Source organism: Podarcis erhardii, assembly GCF_964252035.2.
Source record: "Podarcis erhardii genome assembly, chromosome: 8".
Taxonomy (NCBI): Eukaryota; Metazoa; Chordata; class Lepidosauria; order Squamata; family Lacertidae; genus Podarcis; species Podarcis erhardii.
In genome coordinates, this window is record NC_138499.1 from 56,728,110 (window position 1) to 56,751,169 (window position 23,060).

General features: G+C 45.2%; 1 long non-coding RNA gene across 1 annotated transcript in view; it reads right to left on the bottom strand.

The window, feature by feature from the left end:
• Nucleotides 1-23,060, bottom strand: part of LOC309348376 — a 128,439-nt gene that overhangs the window by 25,228 nt on the left and 80,151 nt on the right. Inside the window, exon 3 of the long non-coding RNA XR_014159369.1 lies at nucleotides 3,777-3,894. This is a non-coding gene — a long non-coding RNA (uncharacterized lncRNA). The remainder of the gene's footprint in view (nucleotides 1-3,776; nucleotides 3,895-23,060) is intronic.

Genomic DNA, 23,060 nt, shown 5'->3' on the forward strand with positions numbered 1-23,060 from the left:
TGTGCACCAAAAGGGAACTTTGATATTGAAATACAGACATCCCCAGGTATTGACATAAGCTAAGACTTGGCTTCAGACCCAGAGATGGGTGAATCTGTCAATCTCAGCTACTCTCGGTTTCTCAGTTCCTCATTTTCCCAATCTTAAATTTAATTCTCTGCATTTCTACAGTGATTTATGGTTTGTTTGTTTTTTTAAAAAAATCCTCGTTGAAAATTCACCATAATTTTATGTGAATTTTCCCCAATAGACACATTCTTCATGAAATTTTGACTAACCCGCCCCCATTTGTTTGCCAGTTTCCCCTAACATAATGCATTTTGTATGTTATTTTCATGAATGCATGTATTTTTATGCTCACCTTGCCCTAATATACCCGTTTTATGCAAATTTTGTGATTGGAGAACTGCGCTGCAAAGTATTAAAGTGCATATTTCAAAAGATAATTGTGCTTTGATTCACATATTGGTTCAAAAAAATGAAAACAATTTATCTGCCATCCCTCCTCAGACCCCAAGACCCCATTGTCTAGGCCTCATGGCCCTTGATAAAGGTAGTGACACTCTCAACCTCTGCGAGTTTCACATGAAATCTGCTGAATAAATGGTGCACCTCAAACTGAAGTAAATTGAACAGAGGCTCAAAAGTCTGTTGACTTATAAAACATACTTGGTTCACTGACTATTCAAGTATGTGTAAAGCATTAACTTGTTAGACATGTAACAAAGAAAGAAGCCCTCTTCAGGCAGTCAGACTGAAGATGTATTCAAATGTAGTTGGCTAGTGAAATAACTATCCACATCAGAAAAATCTTCAAACCTAAACTGAATCGAAAGCTAGCCATTCTTGCTCTTACTTAACCCAAAGTAATAAAGATCTGTATAGTTTAAGAGCAGAAGGGTGTTTTAATATTGATCTAATGATGCTGGCAGCTTTCTCCTTCTTCTAAACCAAGGACTGCCTATTTTGAATGCATCCACTGAAGTCTTGAACTTGCAGTACTCACCTCCCCACAACTGCTCATAACTGGTTTTAGAAATGTATAGCAGTAATTTAAACTGCAGGAGGCTGCTGCGGGGGTGGGGGTGGGGGAGAAGGAACTGGTGCCTGATTTAAATAACCATCTTGACAAGCAACATCCAAATAATCTACAGTAGTTCAAATGTATTGGTCTCATTCTGGGAATTGAAGTTAGCCCAAGAAAGGTTTCTGATTTACTGCTGTTCAAGACCTAGACAAACAAATATATAACCATACATATTATTTATATACTTCCAATTGATGCTGGAGTAGCACTTAGGCAATGAAGTATGAGCTGCAATCTAAACAAGGAAAAGAAATCTCTATGCATTATACATCTTCGTTAATATACAAAAACTGAACACCTAGTCAATAGCACTCAAAATGGCCTAGACTCTTATCAGCAAAGTTCATACTTCAAACATTTTAGGTAACTGGCATGCTTAGAACTCGAATTAAGAGAAGAAAAGACATTACTGTTTATTACTTTGTTTGAAATAGTCATATCTTGTCTTCCTGCAGGAGGTATCCATTACTGAAGTGCAAAACATTCCGAATTCATAGAGGGGGAGAAGAAAGATTCTAACTCATTGGCAACGAGCCAGATATTTAAAAGCCATCAAATAGCCTTAATAACCACAGGGCAACACTTGAACAAAGCCATATAGACTGTCTGCTATGATTTTTTTTCTACACATCTTAAATTTGCCCTCTTAGGTATCAAGGTGTCAAGGTACGAATGGTCTTTGTTGCTCCTGGGGCAAGTAAAAATTATTAACTGTAGCAAAGTTATTATGGAAGTGGTCAGTCTAAGTAGTGATTCCAGAGTTTGGTACAGAATCATGAAACAGGTTGAGGAATTGAGAAATCAAGCAATGCCAAGGGCTCATACTCAAGGCTTACCAAGGATTTATTATGTTAGCAGTATGAGAAACTGCTTTCCCATGGATTACTATTGTGGTAACCATATGTATACTGGAACCAAGTAGGTGGGGCAAAATATGTTTTTCATCCCTAATAAGGTAAAGGTAAAGGACCCCTGGACAGTTAAGTCCAGTCAAAGGTGACTATGGGATGCAGCACTCATCTCGCTTTTCAGGCCAAGGGAGCTGGCGTTTGTCCACAGAGAGCTTTCCTGGTCATGTGGCCACTACTAAACCATTACTAGCTCATGGAGGACCGTGACAAATGCCATAGTGCATGGAAACACCATTTACCTTCTCGCTGCAGCGGTACCTATTTATCTACTTGCACTAGTGTACTTTTGAGTTGCTAGGTTGGCAGAAGCTGGGACAGAGCAATGGGAGCTCACCCCATCGCATGGTTCGAACTTCTGACCTTTGAATCCACAAACCAAAGAGGCTCAGTGGTTTAGACCACAGCGCCACCCATGTCCCACTCATCCCTAGTGGAAAGGATTGCAATGACTGGGTAGGAAGGAACCATTTGATTTGCCTCGCTGCTAAGGATCAGGCACACACATGGCTATCCCAGCATCATGGGTAGTTGCTTCCATGCTAGTACAACATGGTGAGAAGTTGGTTCAAATGTCTAGCCAAAGTCATAGGCTAGGAGATAATGTATGTTCTAATAGTATTGCTTCTTTTGAAATGGGCAACATGTAAGCCTGTGGTTGAATAATTACTGAATAAAAATGAGAAGAAAAAAATAAAACTAGTCAGCTATTGGAGGTGAAGAAATGAAGAGGCAGGCAGAAGGTAAGAGAATAAAGAGACAATGAACATCTGCTTGTTGCAGGGCTTCATTCCTTGATTTGTGTCTGTGTTCAGAGTAAGTAAACTTTTCATTTCAAAACAAATTAAATACTGAAACTACATACAATGCCCGCAGCATCCAACTCTTCTGATTCCAGAGACTGCCTCTAATAACATATATATCACAAAATGTTTAAAACAAACAAAAAAAGTACATTCTAGGTATTGCTGGGGAAAGTTTTTCAAGGCCATCTGATACCTGTTCTTGGCCTAATTCTTAAAGGCAGTTATTCTGGATTAATTTTAAGTTTCCTAATTACCTATGTAATCCTATTAAAGTCAACAAAGCTCCTCTAGCACAGGCAAGTTATGGACTGAAGCCTTCGTCACTTGCATCCCGATCCTGACAAATATGTTTTGCTGATCTGAAAGGAAGACATGCATCCATCGTGGGCTGAGAGAGATCCAGCTGCTCAGCTCCACTCTCTCACCTCAAAACACCTCCTAGTGAGCAGAGGCTGAAGGGCAACGTGAAGGAAGATCAAAGATGAGGGTGGGAAATGCCACCTCAATATTCACCTCACCAGGGAAACATTTCCATTCCTGATGCTAGACTTGAAAGCTGTTTTTATTGTGAGAACCGCTCATAAGCCGCTTTCAAAACCCTTTAGGACTATGAAGCAGGATATAAGTGTAATATAAACATAATACATTTCTGCTTCAAACCTTGGTTATTTTTTTATACCAACTGAAGACTCTCCTCCTCTGCCGGGCTCCCTGAATGGCCACTTATGTCCCTGAAAGTTATTTGTGGACTGAATGACATGGTTATTCCGACTGGTGTAATTGATGGATAGAAGATGGTTTTGCTTTAAAGTATATGTTATTTTGTTTTAATTGTGTATTGTGCTTTAAGTGTCATGACCTACTCCCAAATTAAAAGGTGGGGTATAAATCTAACAGAGAAAGGATCTGCAACTAGTGAGAAGAGACACCAAAATCACTGGGTGTTCCCCACTTCACTGGGAACATTATCTCTACCTGGGCAGGTGATGGTGAAGACACTTTCCCCCATTATCCTCTCCTTTTTACACCTGGCAATCAGCAGGGTGCAAGGAGACAGTGAAAGTATTTTCCAGTGTGCTCTTCTGTCATAGTTCTGGCAATGGAAAGAAAAAATGTAGGAAAACAGGTCTCATGACAGAAAAAGAGGGAAATGTAAAGAGAATGCTTGACTATTACCGGTAGCTTGCAGGAGTGCACAGTCAGGCTATGGAGACAGAAATTTTCCTTCCTTTCTGTCCTGCATAACCACGTGCTCTTTAAATGGAACAAACCGCATAAACTGTGCATGCAGTCCTGGCTGTTGTATGACCAGGTGGCCCCAGCCCCCAGAGTTCATAAGAAAGGAATAAAGACTCTGACAACGTTATGGAATTAAAAATTAGGCCACAACTTTATTAAACTTCTGAATGTAGGAAGATTTTGGCTTAGGCCTTGGATGTGTATCCTTCCCAGCCCCCCAGCTGGGGGAACTGGGGCACATCAGGGTAAATTGGATATGGGGTTGCTCTGTGAGACATAAATGTAGCAGGCAGCCTAGCCCATATCCCTGCACGCAGGGTAGTTCACTGACAACCTTTCAGTGTATGGCCAGTGACACCCATTATATAACCCCTTTAAGAGGGGACCCTGGAATCACCGCCACAAGGGGGTGAATCACCACTTCCCGTCCCGTCCCCCCGCCCATTAAAGGGAAGAAAAGACTAAAGGATTCCACCCAAGGCCATAGCCGCCAAAGTTGTGACGAATTGTGGGACGAGTTGTGGGAAGACAAAACCTGCCAATGCAGGAAAATTTCTTCCTAGTCCTTCAACAGCAACCAGTCAAAGACCATAGCAGCGCCCGCTAAACAGAAAGAAAGAGTTAACCTGCAGACAAGAAAACATTAAACAAAGGGAGGGGGAGGGTGAATCTCCAGAGCCGACTGCCTGGCTATCGTCAGCTCCACCCCCTATTTATAAATGGGGCTGGTCCCGCCTCCCAGCAAGAAACTTGATTACTGAGGCTGGGTGTGAACCTCCAAATAATAACATTGAGAGGCAAGCCAGCCCCCCTTCTACTAGTAAGTTCCCTGGGAACTGTAGCACCGTGCGCAATCCCACAAAGGGCACCCACACTATAAAGCATGAGTGTTCATTGCCACGAGCTTTGGATTAGCACAGGTTGACAGACTTTGCAAGCCTGGACTGTAGAGACTGGAAGCACCAATCCCCAAATTAGAGTGGATGTACTTCAGGATGAGTACCTTTATTCCCTGTGGTGGGAGGTGGATAATTCCCAACATGAGGCATCAAGGAGTGGGAGATTTAAGGGAGCCCTCAAGTTGCTTAGACTGTGGGAGTGAGGCTGTACTGTTCTTACTCAAGTCATTCAAAAAAACTCAAATGGAAACATTGTGGGATAATCAAGCGTTACAGGCTTAATTTCTCTTATTTTGGTTTTCCTTCCTACACTATAAAACGTAATGTGTCTGTATGCAGTTTATAAGGGCCCATCAAGCTTTTTTTTTTTAAGCCTTCTGTTTGAAGTTTGCCTACTGTTGCTGCAAATAGAAACTTAGCATATGGTATAGTTGTAATTTGTCAAAGGAAAAAAGAAATACATATATTTACCTTGTGCATATGAAACACCTTCTCTTTGCATTTTCAAGTTCTTTGCTGGGGTGTGTGTAGATTGGGCTTTCAAAAGAAACTGGAGAAACCCAGAAAAGACAGCGGCAGGGGGACATCACTAAACAATGGCACTCAGAGATGGACAAACTTTTCTCAGCTCCATTTGGAATTTCATCGCAAATGCAGGTGTCGTTGAAGAATCGGGGTGGAGTGTGGTGAATTTTGCAAGTTCTAAATTGGTTCACATTTCTTGGTGCGTATATGCTTCTTTTACAGGCCACATGTGCTTTCACACAGTATCTCTTGGGAGCGCCAGACAAGAGTTTTACACCAAAGAAGCGCTTAGAAGATATCTTCTGAAAAGTTCCAGGTATTATGAGCAGGGGAAATTCCTATATGAAGTCTGTCATTCCAATCAATCAATCAATCAATCAATCAATCAGTTGGTTCAAACTGACCATTATTTATGAACTACAGCAACATCACCAGAACACTATAGTGTTTATACTTGATTTTCCCTTTACAATCCCAATTCACTTCATTGGGGACAACTGAAGTTTGATTGTGACTTGGAGAAGCTGAACGGAGAAACGAGACCTTTATGAAAGCTTTAAAATGGTTAAGAAAATGTAGAAAATTTGCTAATAGGAGGGGAATAGTACTTCCAGATATGATTAAAAATAAATTAGATTAATCACATATTTCAGAATGTATTGGCAACCTTTTATGCATATTAAATGTCAGATGAGAGAAATTTGTTAGTAGCAGGATTCCTGAGTCAGCAACTCAAGCTGCTGATGCAGTCTCCCGGGGAGGCAGGTGTGGAATCATTTCTTTACATGACCTGATTATGAAGGGAGTAGAACTTCTGTTATATATATTTTTTGGGGGGAGGGAGTGTATACTTTGGTGGTAGGCACAAGCTTTGCATGCCGGAGATCTATACCTCAATCCCTGCCAACTCTGGAAAATGGTAGCAGAGGATGTGAAAGACCTCTGCCAAAGAGGAGACAGTGCTACTCAAATACTGCCATTCAAATTAGACAAGGCTTGGCTCCATGGACAAATCATCTGACCAGGTAGAAGGCAGGTTCATAACTTCCGATATCTTTTTTCCAAGGACTGGTGTTTAAAAACCTAAATTGCCTGTGAACCCTTGAGCTGGACTCGGCATGAGATCTGGATGCCAAGAGGGCGGAGATGGGCTGCTTTTGCTTGCCAGGCTCTTTTTTTCCTGGCAAGAGATTGGCAAATGAAGCGGGTAGGACTGGGGTCAAATCCAGGATCTTTTCTTTCCCCTTCAAAGCAAGTAAATAATTTTGAAGCAAGATTTAGTAAACAAAGCCTAGCTTTGGGTTCTTGTAATAAAAAGAAACAAGGGCAGAAATTGCATTAGGCCTTGAAACACAAGATATTTTCATTATCTTTCCTCACTGAGCTGTGTTGCCATTCATTGCACACCCTTAGAAACCACCAGCAGTTCCCTTGATAGATGAGTGGCATCTTCTCCAAGTCTCTTGCTTTCTATCTCTCTCCTTTGGTTGCCAAATTGCCTATGCTATGTTATAATTTCCATAAATGAGCAAGAAGGTTTCTTTCCTTCAGAAACACATCAGAGCCCCACAAGCGGCCCAATCAAACATTGAAATCCCTTGAAAGGGGTCAAACTGTTTGAATGAAGAGCTCAAGTATGCCTAATTCCCCACCCCAACCAAAGGGCTCCCTGCCTCGTTTGCTTACATCTTTTTTCAAGCATAATGTGAGTCGATACTGTGATGCAGTGGCAAAAAAAACCCCATAATGCTATTCTAGGCTGCATCAACAGAAGTATAGTGTCCAGATCAAGGAAAGAAATATTACCACTCTATTCTGGTCAGGTGTGATCAGACCACACCTAGAATACCTTGTCCAGTTCTGGGTGCCACAGTTTCAGAAGGATATTGTCAAGCTGGAATGTGTGCAGAGGAGGGCGACCAAGATGGTAAAGGCTCTGGAAACCAAACCTTATGAGGAACAGTTGAAGTTGGATATGTTTAGCATGGAAAAGAGAAGGCCTGCAGCACTTCTGTTTGTCCTGTGAATTGGAACAAATGTCAGTCAGGTTTTCCTTGGGGTTTCAGCAGCAAACAGCGAGTTTTCCCTGGGAAAGCAGGGAAAGCAATAGGACAAAAAAGAAGCCTCTCGGACAAAATCACAAGGCAAACAGGAATGTGGATAAGCCCTGAGAAGTGAGATGAGAGCCGTCTTGAAATAGCTGAATGGCTGTTATATGGAAGATGGAGCAAGCTTGTTTTCTGCTGCTCCAGAGGGTAGGACCCAAATCAATGGATTCAAGTTACAAGAAAGGAGATTCCTGCTAAACATTGGGAAGAATTTTCTGGCAGTAAGAGCTCTTTGATGGGGGAACAAACTGTCTAGAAAGATGGTGAACTCTTCTTCATTGGATGTTTTAAAACAAAGGTTGGGTGACCATCTGCCATGGATTCTTTAGTTGTGATTACTGCATTGCAACGGATTGGACTAGAAGTCCCTCAATTAGTTTTAACAATGCACCTTTAAATTCTGGATATTGTGCATATTAATATATGTATTTAAATACTCATTGTCCTGGACAATTCATGGATTTGCATGCCTCAGATTTCAGTCAATGATATAATTGTACTAAAATGTTCCAAAAGAAGCTTGGGGTCCCTTCCAACAGTTTAAAGAAATCCAGGCACTTGAAAAGCCAAAAGTATTTGCTCTGATTTATTGAGAAATCATCCTGTGCATCTAGTATCTGGTAAAACTGTGACTGTTCAGGAGTCACAATTTAGAGAGATCCGTTGCCCATAAAATTAAGTTTTAATTCCCAATGGAGCAGAAGCTGTTAAATTAAAGAAGCAGAGAGTTTAGTTTCTTTGATCTAGGGAACGAAGGGAATTGGAGCAAATGTGCTCATCAACCTGTTTGTCTCAGGTGGGGTTGGGTCTAGGTGGAAGGAAGCAGAAACAGATAAAGCAGTAGACCTATTCTGACCTAACAAAAACATTTCCCTCCCATAATGAAATGAAATTTCTGCCTCTGATGTGCAACAGAGCTGGTAGCATAGTTTAATGGTTACTAGCCTTGATGGCCCTGCTCTGCTTCCACAGTTGGACTCCGTATGGTTCTGAATACCAGTTGCTGGAAGCCACAAGGAGTGGGGAGAGTACTCTTGAGCTTGGGCCTCGCTTATGGTTTTCCCACAGGAATCTGGTTGACCACTGAGAAAATAGGATTCTGGACTAGAGGTGTCACTGGACTGATCCAGCAGGCTCTTCTTATGTTCTTATTCCGAGTTGATGAAGACCAAGAAGGAAACCCATCATCACAGCCTGTTGCCCAGTCCCTCGGTGTTGTACACAGATGTACCAACTTCACTAGGGAAGAGAATACATTGGTCACACATTTCAGCCAGAAGGCAGAAGAAGGGCATTTTAGGGAAGAGTTTCATAGCTCTAAAAAATAATCAATGCTAGAATCCATGCCAAGAAGATTAAGAAAGGCAAGGAGACAATATCCCAAATAATGCAGCCACAAGTGATTGATGGAAATTTGATACTGAAGTGGGATGCAGTGTGTGTGTGTGTGTGTGTGTGCGCGCGCGATGGTTTCATTGGTGTCAAGAGTTACCTTTAAAACATGTCATGATGCTGTTACAATGCGGAAAAATCATGTATATATGTTTTATATCTAATTAATATTACAACATGATTTTCATGGATGCTGTGGTTGCCAAGCCACAGCTGGCAAGCCTGGCACACAGAATCACTAAAATATGGGCAATAATCATTCCTTCCTGTGAATCCCCGCTTTCACTTAAAAATTTTGTGGATCTCATGTTGTGAATATAAACTTGGAACAAGCTGAAACGGAAATGCAGGGGCATAAATGTTCAGAATTTTTTAAAAATCAATATTTCATAGAATGACAATAAAGCATCATGGAAAGATTCCCTCCAAATTTTGAGAGAGAAGCAGATGTTGATCTTAATCAATGGTTTGAACACAGTAAATCAAAGAACAATGTGTGCAAGCTGGTTCGACATAAAGGGAGGAAATGGTTTGACCAGCTCAATGTCAAGCTGTTTTTGATGCCCTCCATCAGATGATTTTGGTACCTAAGCACTATAGCAGCATGAAGTTAATATGATCACCCAGGGGAGGTACAAGAAAGAGCCAACCCAGCATACAAGAGTGATGTACTCATGCATTGCCACTGTAGTATTAGCACTAAACTGGGAAATAAACAAACATATTTGTCCTGTTCAGAGTTTTCCTTTCTTTCTTTCTTTCTTTCTTTCTTTCTTTCTTTCTTTCTTTCTTTCTTTCTTTTTTAAGCCCTGTCAGTAGTAGTAATTACAAACCCACCTCTAGTAGAAATGTGGCCTCCATGAAACTGAAGATGTGTAATGTATGCCCTCTATCTGTTCAACCAGTGATCTCAATCCTGACCCAAAGTCACTAGCCTGTAATTAGCAAGCTTCTAATTGATTTTTAATTTAAAGCAATTACAAAAGGGGGCATTACCATGCATCATTTATACTTATGGTATTGCAAGGCAAGTACAATTAGGGCAAAAGGAGGTTGGGAGGTGTGGTTTTTGTTTTGTTTTTGTTATATGTAGTTTTGTGATGTATAAAGGATGCTAGAAAATTCCTAAAAAGTCAGAAGCAGAAAAAAGAGCTCTTGTGATGGGTCCCACCATTAACTTAAAGCTACTCCTCAATTCATTTCTAAAGGATATTATAGCACCATGAGTACCTTGCAATGATTCAGAAGAGTCAAGGGCCAAGCTTGAAGAAATATATAATGGCTTTTTTTAAATAAAAGAAAGAATTTAATCATGGTGATACTGAAGGGGAGTGTATAATGAGGGTACAACAGAAACATCAGGAATGTGCTCACTAAAAATCATATTTTCAATTTGTCTTTGAGAGATGGCAAGCAATGATGAACATGAGAGTATCATAACAGTGGATTGTATCAGTACTTGGGGAATAATGTGCAAGATGTCAAGGGTCTCAAACAAGGGTCTTGCCCAATTTATGTGGCAGCTTGTAAGCAGGGGGAATGGCTGTCCTCATCTCGGCTTCACCACAGCATTATGACTGTAGATGGCATCTGAGCAATAGTCAGTGAGAGGGATGAAGCACTATGATGGTCATGGACATTGGGGTTGGATCCCACAAAAGTATTGTGCAGGTAGAATGACTTCTGCTCATGCAGCAGAATTTCCCCTCCCCTCCCTCACTTGCTCACATGCTGCTGCATCCCACCCCATATGGGTTGAAGGTGGGGGGACAGATTTGTGGAGGTGCATGGGGTATGAGGGGGAAGGAGATGTTCCACTGCATGAGTAGAAGTCAGTCCACTTGCACAAGGACTTCAGCAGATACAGCCTCATTGATTCCAGAGATTAGAGAGAGGGGGTTCTGCTGGTAGGATCTACGAATCCAGAAAGTATAGGCAAGTAAATATCTGCTCCACATGCTTACACAGAAAGAAACACACCATTCTGGCATGTCTGCCTAGAAATACAAACCAGGCAGCCAGAAACCTGGGAAGGTTAAACAAAGAGAAGTAGAAGGAAATAAAGGACATGCTGGAAAATGCCTAGAATGGTCCACAGTGTAATTTCAGAAATGAGCTTTTCATTCATGAGATTTGATATATGGATGGGATTGTGGGAAGGGATCTCTAAAATGATGCCTAAGCCTTATGCACACCTGTTTGTCTTTAGTCCGCCAGTGCTGTCATAATGGTGAAAACTAGATGCTCACTAGCGATCCGTAGTCTAGTTCAGTTGTTTTTAATTTTCTGCTGAAGGCAATCTTTTTGATGTCAGAGTTGCCCAGTTTGGGAAGTAACATACAATCCAGTCATTCAGAGAACCAAGGGAGCAGAGTTTCAAGGGATTAATTGAGACAACACTATAAACAAGACCAATATGCAGGTAAGCCCTAAGCAGGTCTGCTAAGTGGCAGTTCAATGGGGCTTACTCCCAGGTAGGTGTGTAGAGGATTACAGCCACAACAACATAATTTTAAGTGTTCAACACAGTGTTGGAAATCAAGTTGTTCATGTCTAAATAATTTTATAAATCAATATAAGCCTACAGATGAATTCCATTTTTAAAAAGTAGTTGTGACAAATAAAACAATGCAACATCTTACATTTCTCCAAAGCATATAATTTGTTTTGGGTTTGTTGTTTTAAAAGCTTTTGCTCTTTGCTGCTTCCAGGAGCTACACACAAACACACACCACACCAACGTTTAAAACAAAAACAAAAATCTGGAGGAACGATTGATTGAAGTGTGTTCTGGTGCGCCATTCTGCCTCTGCACAAATATGGAGAAACTTAGATAACGGAAAATGAGCAATTCATTAAAAATGTGAATGAGTGGCAAGACTACTTGCAGGAACATCACCCAGATTGTTTTAGATGTCCCATATAACCCTACACATCTACTGTAGGTAGAAAGCTGTTCCTCCATCGGTGAGCGATGAATATGATATCCCCATAGCTTTATCTGAACTGACATCTACACATTGCTACTTGAAGCCCACATGTTACATCAAGTGACAGCTCTATAGTGATTCCCAAAGCTCATGTTAATTTTAGAATGGTCTGGGGGAAAGGAACGTTGACAAAAGACACACCGCACTGAACTTCTTCAAAGGAGCACACGTCGAATTGGGAAGTCCTAAGTCCATGGTTCAGGAGCAAGAGAAGATGGGATTCATTTCACATTTCAAAATGTTATTGTTTCTTGAGATACACCATAGTTTTTTTGTTTGCTTTGAATATAATTTTGTTTGAAAGGAATAGGGTTCTCAAGTAAAAGGAATTGGCGCAACAAAATGAATGTGTCCTTGTTGGTATCCCATTTGTATGAAAGGGCCAGAGAAAAGATACAAGATCTTCCAAATTCTAGGAATCTCAAACACTTCATGACATACAAAATACTTGCATTTGGTTCTCATTTATTTATTTGTTGCTTTATTTCACAACTTTTTTATCATCAAAATATAAAAGCAATAAGCTATGAGCACAATAAAACAGAAAAAAACCACAACAAAAATGACAGCAGAGAACAGCAATAAAAGAAAAAGACAGCAAAGCAACAGTAAAATTGAAAAATAGGATTGTTATTATCCATCGTCTAAAAGCTAGCAACAATTATAAGTGTCCCTGAAAAGGGTATTCCACAAATAGGAAGCTACCACCATGAAGGTTGTAACCTGAACCTAATCTTAGAAGGAATAAATACCTGAGACTCAACTACACTCAGACAGTTATATTGTTGTAACTGTTGTTACACCAGATGGCGCTGTAGAGCACAAAATTTGTCTTTGCAATTTTACATAGGCTTTTTTCTTTCTTTTGTTATAACGATCTATTTTTTCACTTATTTATAGGGTTTTTCCCCCTGTGTATAGATCCAGCCCTGAACAGTGCATCTGGTTAAGATATTAGAGAATCTAGAAAGCCGCCCTTCATATAGTCTAAGCTGCATAAAGTTTATAAATCAAGAGAAGCATTTTATTGCTTGGCTAATATTTCAACACAATTCACACTAGTACTATGCTAAACCTGTTCTCCAGGTTCTCTTTTTTTCTGCCTTGTTCTCGGGGTATTTTAAGATTTCTTTAGAATTTCAGTAGGTGTAGGCTGGAGATTATATTCATTGTGAGGTGGCCATGAGTGTTTGACATACCCATGTAATATACTTCTTTAGGTATAAAATAAATGGATTCTTCCCTTACACCTCAATGATGCTATTCAGTTAGACAAGTATTTCTGTCTTCATATCATGGAATTCATCCTCCCACTTTGATGATACTAGCCTGGCTGTTTTAAGTGGTACCCCAGTCTTGCTTTTTTGTATTGGCTATAATGGTAAAGAAAGTAATCCAATGTGTCGAATTGAACTTTCGTCACTCTTCTCACCTGGTTCAAAATACAGTGGTACCTCTACTTAAGAGCACCTCTGGTTATGTATCCTTCGGGTTACGCACACGGCAATCCCGGAAGTATTTTTCTGGGTTTCGTCACACGTGCATGCGCAGAACAGGCACCTCCAGTTGCGAAAACCTCTGGATCCAACCGGAGCTCCAGAACGGATCCCGTCCGCAACTGGAGGTACCACTGTACAAAAGTGCCTCTCAGGCAGCAACACAACCACTGACTTCAAATAAACAATGTTACCAGCTATGTTTTTCTACTTCTGTTTTTCAAGGGCATCCATTTCATATTTTATTCACCCTGGGTTGTTTATTAATTTGCACTAATCAGTTCAGGCCAGAGTACCATGGTGATGATTTAGTGCTTGGACAATGTGATATAACTGGAAGGTTCTGGAAGGTTCTTTCATCCAATTTCTACCCTCCGAGGTAATGACCAAAGGGGTGGAAGGGTGTTGGTTGTTGTGGCTCAAACAGCAGCCCCCCCAAAAATGCTTGATGTGCTGAAAAGAATTTTCCCCCCATGCATATATTTTTAAAAAGTCTGTCAGTGGCAAAGTGGTAGCTTTCAAATGAAGCCTGCACATTTAATCTGAAACCTCTTACAATAAGAGATCAAAACGGCAGGGCATATTGAGGCCTATATCACCTAGCAACTGTCTTTTGAATAATGAGGAAAGGCAAGGGTCGTGTACCCTGGTATTATAACACTTCTGACTGTTCTCTTTGGCTCTCTGCATAATGCTTACTTTATCAATGTACGTTTTATTTTTTAATTATATTTTTATTACTAACATTTTAATATTATGTACTGCATTTACTGTTCCAAGATTAAACAATATTTGTTCCAATAATAAGAAAATCAATTGTTTTTCTTTTTTGAAAAAGATTGAATGTATTAAGTATCAATATTCTGCATTTGCTCCTAAATGTGAACGTTACAAAATATTTCAGATTTCTTTCGCTCATGCCTCAAAAGTTAACACTGTACACATTTCAATCAATTCCAGCTGAGCAAACCTTTGTGATTTGTTCCCTTACAGTTGGGTCACATCAATTCATTATAGCAAATTCATATTCAGAAACAAGAAAGAGCATTCTGTCATGTTAAAAAACATCCATGATGCTAGAAGTTAGAGGCAGAGACAGAATTTTGGTTGCACTTAATACAATATTAGTTAAAGTCAAGTGTATTTTCTATATTGCCCTAAGAAATCAAGAAAAAAGAACCTTGGGATTTAAGGACAAAATAAGCAGTAATAATTTCAATCTTCTTTTTAAAGCTAATACATCTGTATTAATGGCTTTATCTACCACATACCTAGCTCCTGGTAACTATCATCTCCAACAATTTACTAATAAATCTTATTTAGCTGTTGTAGTATCAAATATATTTTGGTTTCAATTGCAGATATCATATATGCATTTACAAATACGCCAGAGTAGATGTGCTTGCTTCTGTCTGCATAAATAAACAAAAATGGGCCAGATTCCTGGTTTATCTTAGAATTTGCTATATTTTAACAAATGTAGTTAATGTTTGAAAATCTAAGAACGTAAAATGATTAAAAAATTCATTTAACCACAAATATCTGTGCAACTCCTAATATCATAAATTACTATTACTATTTATGGGACCTTTCTGCAATCATGAAAATGCTGTATTTTAATAGTTTCAAACATATATTGTTATATTTGCTTATGTAGTTGTTTCAATATTCTTGTGAGCCACATTTGATCTTGGAAAAGTACAGTAGAAATTCTTGCAATAAATTATAAACAGCCTGTCCATAACCTACTACAGCGCATTGTAGCCAGTGGCACAGAAGCTGTCCACGGCTTTGCTATGAAAGTCATAATCAAATAAACCCAATTAGGCTGCAGTTCTATGGAGTGTTGTAGTCTGAGGTTCTCTGTTCTCAGCAAACCTGCATAGCGTTGGATGGTTACAGCAGTAGCCAACTAACTTGTTCCATTGCACAATGATTGTGATGGCCTGGGATTCCGATTCAGAGGATGAACCAGAGGAATCCCAGCCTGCACAGGAGTCCCCGCCTCCAGGGCCGGCTGAACTGGGGCAAGGCCTAGATGCTGAAGAGCCTGCACCTGTGGCAGAGCACCAGGAGCTGGCCCCAGGTGAAACCCTTCAGGCCCCAGAGGGGCTTGAGGACTCAGTGGCTACAGGTGAGCCTCCTCCAGGGCCCAGTAACCCTTCGGCCTCTCCTGATCTGCAGAGGCTTAGGGCAGAGAGGCGAAGGGAACTGGTTGCTCCCAGGAGGAGTGCTCGCCTTAAGGCCAGAGGAGGCGGGGCTCCTGGGGGCCGGGACCGCCCCTGGCCTTAGAAGAGGATAAAAGCCCAGTCAGCCCGGTCCCAGGTTGTGGGAGCAACGTCGTTGTTGGCTTTGGACCTTCCTGTGTTCCTGATCCCTGCTTGGCCTCCTGTTCCTGACCATCCGGTGCTCCTGTTCCCTGCTCGGCCTCCTGTTCCTGACCATCCGGTGTTCCTGTTCCCTGCTCGGCCTCCTGTTCCAGCGTTCCTGTTCCCCGCCCGGCTCTCTGCCTCGGACCTCGCCCCTCTTCGTGTGGACTCAGACTACGCTCACGGTACCTTTCCCCCGGGTCCAGCACAGTTTGCTCCCACCACACCCGCACTCCCCCTTCGTTGGGGTGCGTTCGGGAAGAGCCAGAAGCCATGGCTGACCAGGTGGCTGCGCTGGTGGCTTTGGCCCAGAAGAACCAGGCCTTGACTCACACCGTGCAGCAGCTCAGCGACGCGGTTACGGCACTTCAGCAGCGCTTGGAAGCCCTACCGGCTCCTGGGGCCGACGCCCCGGCTCCTGGCAAGTACCCAGTGGCTTTGCCCGAGAAATTTGATGGAGCCCCGGCCAGCTTTCCCATGTTCCTCGCCCAAGCCAAGCTGTATATTCAGGGGCGAGCCCGGAACTTCCCTGACGACCGCACCAAGGTGCACTTTTTGATTAGTTTGTTAAAGGACCAGGCGGCCAAGTGGGCGTTGCCGCTACTCAGGCAAGACTCCCCCTTGCTGGCAGACTATACGGGGTTTTGCAATCTTTTGGAGGCCGCGTTCGGCAACCCCCAGAAAGGGAGTCAAGCCAACCGGGCGATTCGGCAGTTGAAACAGGGCGAGTCCACGGTGGCCGCATATACCACGGAGTTTCGGCTGTTGGCACAGGACTTGACCTGGAACGACTCGGCATTGCGGGACCAGTATCTCGAAGGGCTTTCGGACGAGATACTGGACCAGCTGGCCACAATGGAACGCCCCACCACGCTAGACACTCTCATTCAACGGAGTCTACAGATAGACGACCGGCTGGAGGATCGTCGCCAGGCCCGGGGCCGACGACACCTCCAGTTCTCGGCACCAGTTTCTTCCGGCAGCCCCACGGTCACAACTGAGTTATCGGAGGCGCCTATGCAGCTCGGGGCAGTGCGGCCACGCCTTTCCCCCGCAGAGAAGGTGCGGCGTCGGGAGGGGAATCTATGTCTCTACTGTGGCGGAAGTGGACACTACGCTCGGTCCTGCCCTGAGAAACGCCAGCCGCAGGGAAACCGCCAACCCCCAGTAGCTGATGGCCCTAGCTACCGGGGGTCCCAAACAGCGCAGAATGGGCCCGCACCAATGGACTTGCAACATCTTATGGTTCCGGTACGTTTATACCCTCCAGGTGGGCCCTGGATTCTTACCCATGCTTTGGTGGATTCAGGAGCAACCCGTTCTTATATGGACGCTGCTTTTGCTGCCCATCATCAGGTGCCACTTCGGAACAAGCCAGAACCGGTCCAGGTGGAAGCAATTGACGGACGGCTTCTATGTTCAGGAGCCGTTACTCAGGAGACCCAGCCCCTGGTCCTGTGTCTCCAGCAGCACCGGGAGTTGCGAACTTTGGACATTGCCTCTATGCCCCGGTTCCCCCTCGTGCTCGGGATGGACTGGCTGGAAGCTCACAACGTTCAGATTGACTGGGTCAAACGGACTGTGCACTTCCCAGACCCATGTTCCCATGCTCCATCCGAGACGCTGGCGGCCGTGCCCACGGAGGAGGCAGCACCCACGCTCCCAGCCGTGTACCAGGACTACCAGGACGTGTTCGAGGAACGGGGGGCAGACCAGCTGCCGCCGCATCGGCCTTTTGACTGCGGCATAGACCTCCAGCCCGGAGCGCCCTTACCAGTGAGTCGCTTATATTCTCTAACAGAGCCAGAGCGCGAGGCTTTGCAGGACTTCTTGCGCAAGAACCTGGAGCGTGGGTTCATTAGGCCTTCCACCTCGCCTACCGCGGCACCAGTGCTCTTTGTTAAGAAGAAATGTGGGGAACTTCGCCCTTGCCATGATTACCGAGCCCTGAACAAAATTACCATCCCAGACCGGTACCCCTTGCCCCTTATCTCGGAGTTGCTGGAGCGGGTGCAAGGGGCACAGGTGTTCACCAAGCTGGACCTCCGGGGGGCCTACAACTTGATTCGGATCCGAGCCGGGGATGAGTGGAAGACAGCATTTGGGACCCGGTACGGGCAGTTCGAATACTTGGTTATGCCTTTCGGTTTGTGCAACGCGCCTGCTGTGTTCCAACGCTACATCAACCACGTGTTCCAGGACTTGTTAGACAAGTACGTGGTGGTGTACTTGGATGACATACTGGTTTACTCCCGTGACCCAGCTCGCCATGAGGGACATGTCCGGACCGTGCTGCAGCGCTTGCGTGAGCACCGTTTGTACGCAAAGCTCAGCAAGTGCGAGTTCCATCAGCGGACTGTGGACTTCCTTGGACACCGGCTCTCTCCAGATGGGGTGCAGATGGACCCTGGGAAGGTGGCAGCGGTTCGAGAATGGGCGGCACCCCGGAACCGCAAGGACCTACAGCGTTTCCTGGGGTTCGCCAACTACTACCGGACCTTCATCGCAGATTATGCTCATCGCACCACCCCGTTGACCCGGCTACTGCGCCCAAAGACGCCGTTTTCCTGGGACAAGGAGGCAGAGGAGGCGTTTCAGGGGTTGAAGGCCTGTTTCCAGAGGGCGCCAATCTTACAACATCCTGACCCCTCTCGACCCTTTGTGGTGGAGACCGACGCCTCCAGTACGGCTCTCGGTGCCATCTTGTCTCAACAGAATGGACCTGAAGCGCCACTCTTACCCTGTGCCTTCTATTCCCGCCAGCTCCTACCAGCGGAGCGTAACTATACTGTGTGGGAGCGGGAACTACTGGCCATCAAGGTGGCCTTTGAGGTCTGGCGCCACCATCTTGAGGGGGCACGACATCCGGTGGAGGTGAGAACCGACCACCGGAACCTGGAGTACCTCCAGACCACCCGCAAGCTGAACCAAAGACAGATCCGGTGGGCGTTGTTCTTTTCCCGGTTCCAGTTCCGGATCCGCTACATCCCTAGCTCTCAGAACCAGAAGGCGGATGCCCTGTCCCGGAAACCTGAAGACAACTCAGACACGGTACAGCAAGCAGCACCCACCACGATCCTACCTCCAGCTGCATTCCTGGCCACCCAGGAGGCGGAGCCACTGCAGGCTCGGGTGCGGAAACAGCAGCGGGTCGACGCTTGGGCCCAGGAACGACTCCAGGAGCTGGCTGAAGGGTCCAGCCCACAGTATCCGGGGCTGGTCCTGCATCAGGGCCTTCTGCTGCACCACGGTCGTCTGTACATCCCGCCAGGGCCACTGCGGCTGGAGGTTCTCCGGATGGCCCATGATGCCCCAGCAGCGGGGCACTTTGGACGGTATCGGACCACCCATCTGGTCAGTCGTGAGTTTTGGTGGCCCCGCCTGAAGGCTGATGTGGCTCGATACGTTGCTGGTTGTGATGTCTGCCGGCGTACCAAGGCCCCTACCGGGCGACCCCCCGGCCTACTTCAGCCATTGCCAGTTCCACCGCGCCCTTGGCACACGGTTTCGTTGGACTTTGTAGTGGACTTACCCCCGTCTCGTGGTTGTACCTGCCTCCTAGTTTTCTCCGACCATTTCACCAAGATGGTGCACTGCGCCCCCTGCCCATCTGTACCCACAGCCAAGGAAACCGCTCAGCTGTACCTTCAGCATGTCTTCCGCCTGCATGGCCTACCTGAGCGCGTGGTGTCCGACCGGGGCGTTCAGTTCACATCCCGGTTCTGGCGAGCATTACACCAGACCCTCGGGACAGAGGTCTGCCTCTCGTCAGCCTACCACCCACAGACCGATGGCCAGACGGAACGGGCGAACGCGGTGCTGGAGCAATACCTCCGGTGTTACTGCAGCTACCAGCAGGATGACTGGGTCGACCACCTGGCATTGGCGGAGTTCGCCTTCAACAACGCGGTGAATGCGTCCACCCAGCAGACCCCGTTCCAGGCCAGTTACGGTTATCATCCACGGCTGTTTCCAGATGTGCTGCCGGCATCCGCGGTCCCGGCGGTGACGGAGTGGCTTCAAGAGCTCCAGTCCCAGCAACAGCTTTTGGTGGAGCAACTGCACCAGGCCAAGGAAGCGTACAAAGCCCAGGCCGACCGCCACCGCCAGGTGGGGCCGGAACTTCGCGTTGGTGACCTGGTTTGGCTCTCCACTCGCCACCTCCACCCCTCTCGACCTTCGCGGAAGTTGGACGCCCGATTCACCGGCCCGTTCCCTATCGTGGACCAAGTCTCTCCTGTGGCATTCCGTCTCCGGTTACCCGCAACCCTGAAGGTTCACCCGGTCTTCCACAGGTCCCTTCTGAGTCCAGTGGCCCCACCCGACGAGTTCCACCCGAACCGTCCCCGACCGCAGCCAGTGTTGGTTCAGGGAGAGCCTGAGTACGAGGTGGAACGCATCCTGGACTCCCGATACCGCAGGGGAAAGCTGCAGTATCTCATTGACTGGAAGGGGTACGGACCGGAGGACCGTTCCTGGGAACCAGCGGCCAACGTCCACGCACCTGCCTGCCTCCGAGAGTTCCATGCGACGTACCCCGGCAAGCCGGGTCCGGACCCTCGGTTGAGGGGGGGGCCTGGGAGGGGGGATGGTGTGATGGCCTGGGATTCCGATTCAGAGGATGAACCAGAGGAATCCCAGCCTGCACAGGAGTCCCCGCCTCCAGGGCCGGCTGAACTGGGGCAAGGCCTAGATGCTGAAGAGCCTGCACCTGTGGCAGAGCACCAGGAGCTGGCCCCAGGTGAAACCCTTCAGGCCCCAGAGGGGCTTGAGGACTCAGTGGCTACAGGTGAGCCTCCTCCAGGGCCCAGTAACCCTTCGGCCTCTCCTGATCTGCAGAGGCTTAGGGCAGAGAGGCGAAGGGAACTGGTTGCTCCCAGGAGGAGTGCTCGCCTTAAGGCCAGAGGAGGCGGGGCTCCTGGGGGCCGGGACCGCCCCTGGCCTTAGAAGAGGATAAAAGCCCAGTCAGCCCGGTCCCAGGTTGTGGGAGCAACGTCGTTGTTGGCTTTGGACCTTCCTGTGTTCCTGATCCCTGCTTGGCCTCCTGTTCCTGACCATCCGGTGCTCCTGTTCCCTGCTCGGCCTCCTGTTCCTGACCATCCGGTGTTCCTGTTCCCTGCTCGGCCTCCTGTTCCAGCGTTCCTGTTCCCCGCCCGGCTCTCTGCCTCGGACCTCGCCCCTCTTCGTGTGGACTCAGACTACGCTCACGGTACCTTTCCCCCGGGTCCAGCACAATGATTTCTGCTTACGCAATAAGTGTTCCCCACTTATTGTCCCTCTGCAACTCCTCTAAACCTGTTCTGGTCCCCCCCCCACAACTCTGCAGTGCAGATTTGGGAAGGGCATAGGGAGAGGGGGGTGGGATTCAGTTCTGCAAGTGAAAATCCCTGTACAGTGGTACAGTGGTGCCCCGCAAGACGAACACCTCGCAAGACGGAAAACCCGCTAGACGAACGGGTTTTCCGTTTTGGAGGCGCTTCACTAAACGAATTTCCCTATGGGGTTGCTTCGCAAGACGAAAAAATCTTGCGAGTTCCCGCGGGTTTTTTCCACTCCCCCCCCTTTCCTAAGCCGCTAAGCCGCTTATCAGCTGTTCCGCTGATAAGCCGCCTCTCAGCTGATCGCTAAAAGCCGCTAGACCGCTAATAGCGCTAATCTGCTAAGCTGTCAATGGGCTTGCTTCGCAAGACGAAAAAACCGCTAGACGAAGAGAATCGCGGAACGGATTCTTTTCATCTTGCGAGGCACCACTGTACCTTGGTTGTACAACCATAATCCGTTCCAGAGGTCTGGTTGTAAACCAAAACAGGTTGTAACCCAAGGCACGCTTTTGCCAACGGGGCCTCCCCCCCCCCAAATTGGTTGTAATCCAAAACTTCCGGGTTTGACATGGTTGTAATCCAAAACGGTTGTAATCCAAAGCGGTTGCAAACCAAGGTACTGACAAATGACTTAGTTACATACCACCCTTAGTCTCTAATTATGCCATATTCTTTTGGCCTTTATGGAGACTGAGTGATATTTAACTTGATATTTCAGAGGGTGTGTGAATGACATAGAAATTGAACCAATCAAAACTCACACTTGTGAATAGGGGATATTCCTTCTGTGGAAGGGCTTTTATGAAAGACACATGGAAAACTACACACATCTCATCATTTTTAACCTCTGTGGGACACAGGATCATTTGGTACTCAAGTTTTAAAACATACAGAAGTCATCCATATTGGGGAAAAATGAGCTTTTAAAAAACACCTACACAGGGCCAACCCTTGTTTAGCAAATTTCATTCCAAATGACACATCCTGTTTTAGCTTTGTGCTCTTTTCATTTTACTAAGCCACAACCAAAGACATCAAGCCAGAGCTAGACATAAACAATAATATAAGCCACTGTAATGTCTTCCCTCCCAAAGATTTACAGGATTCAACTTCATTTTAATAGCTGGCCATGAGGAAATTACAATTGTTTCCATTCACACACATGACTGTAATGGGAAAAACTTGACAAAGACTGTAGTTACAAGGGAACGTAACTTTTTCAGGAAAGGCACCAGTGCTTATTCAAATGGGTAATTATATCCAAAAGTTTGAAGGTTTCCAAAAAAAATTAACTGGACTAACAGAGAAGGAAAATCAAAAGTGAAGCTGGCTACATGGAAGAAACAGTAACAATTGTGGTGGAAAATAAAGGATTACATCATGTATTTCCATAGCAACCAAACTTGTAAAAATAACAATTATGTTAGCAGAAGTTCTTCAAAATAGCTTCCATGATAGTTGAAATACAATTCCAGTGAAAGTCAAAGACAGATAAATAGAAAGATTTGTTCCTTCTATGCGTTTTGATCCACTGTTTGTCTCTTCTCGTGATATTTCTCCACTATATTTTAAACTTCTTTGGAATAAAGGTACAACCTTTTGTCTCTCTTGACAGTATAAAAGGAATACTTAAACTCCTCTTCCCCCCACTACTTTGAAATAGCACTGCCATTATTTCTTTTATTCAGGATAACATATGGACTGAGAACAGGGGAACTGAAAAGAATAAAAAACACAAAATATAGAACATCTTCATTGAGAAACCAACAACAGCAATTAAATCTTTCAGATGTGTTACAAGATCTTTCTACTTAGGCTGAATTTTGATGGCCAAGGTTAAGGTTTAATGGAATAGAGGTTTCAGTGTGCATTCTTGTTTTGCCTAATAGTTAAGTAGAGCTGTTTTGTTATTTTTAAATT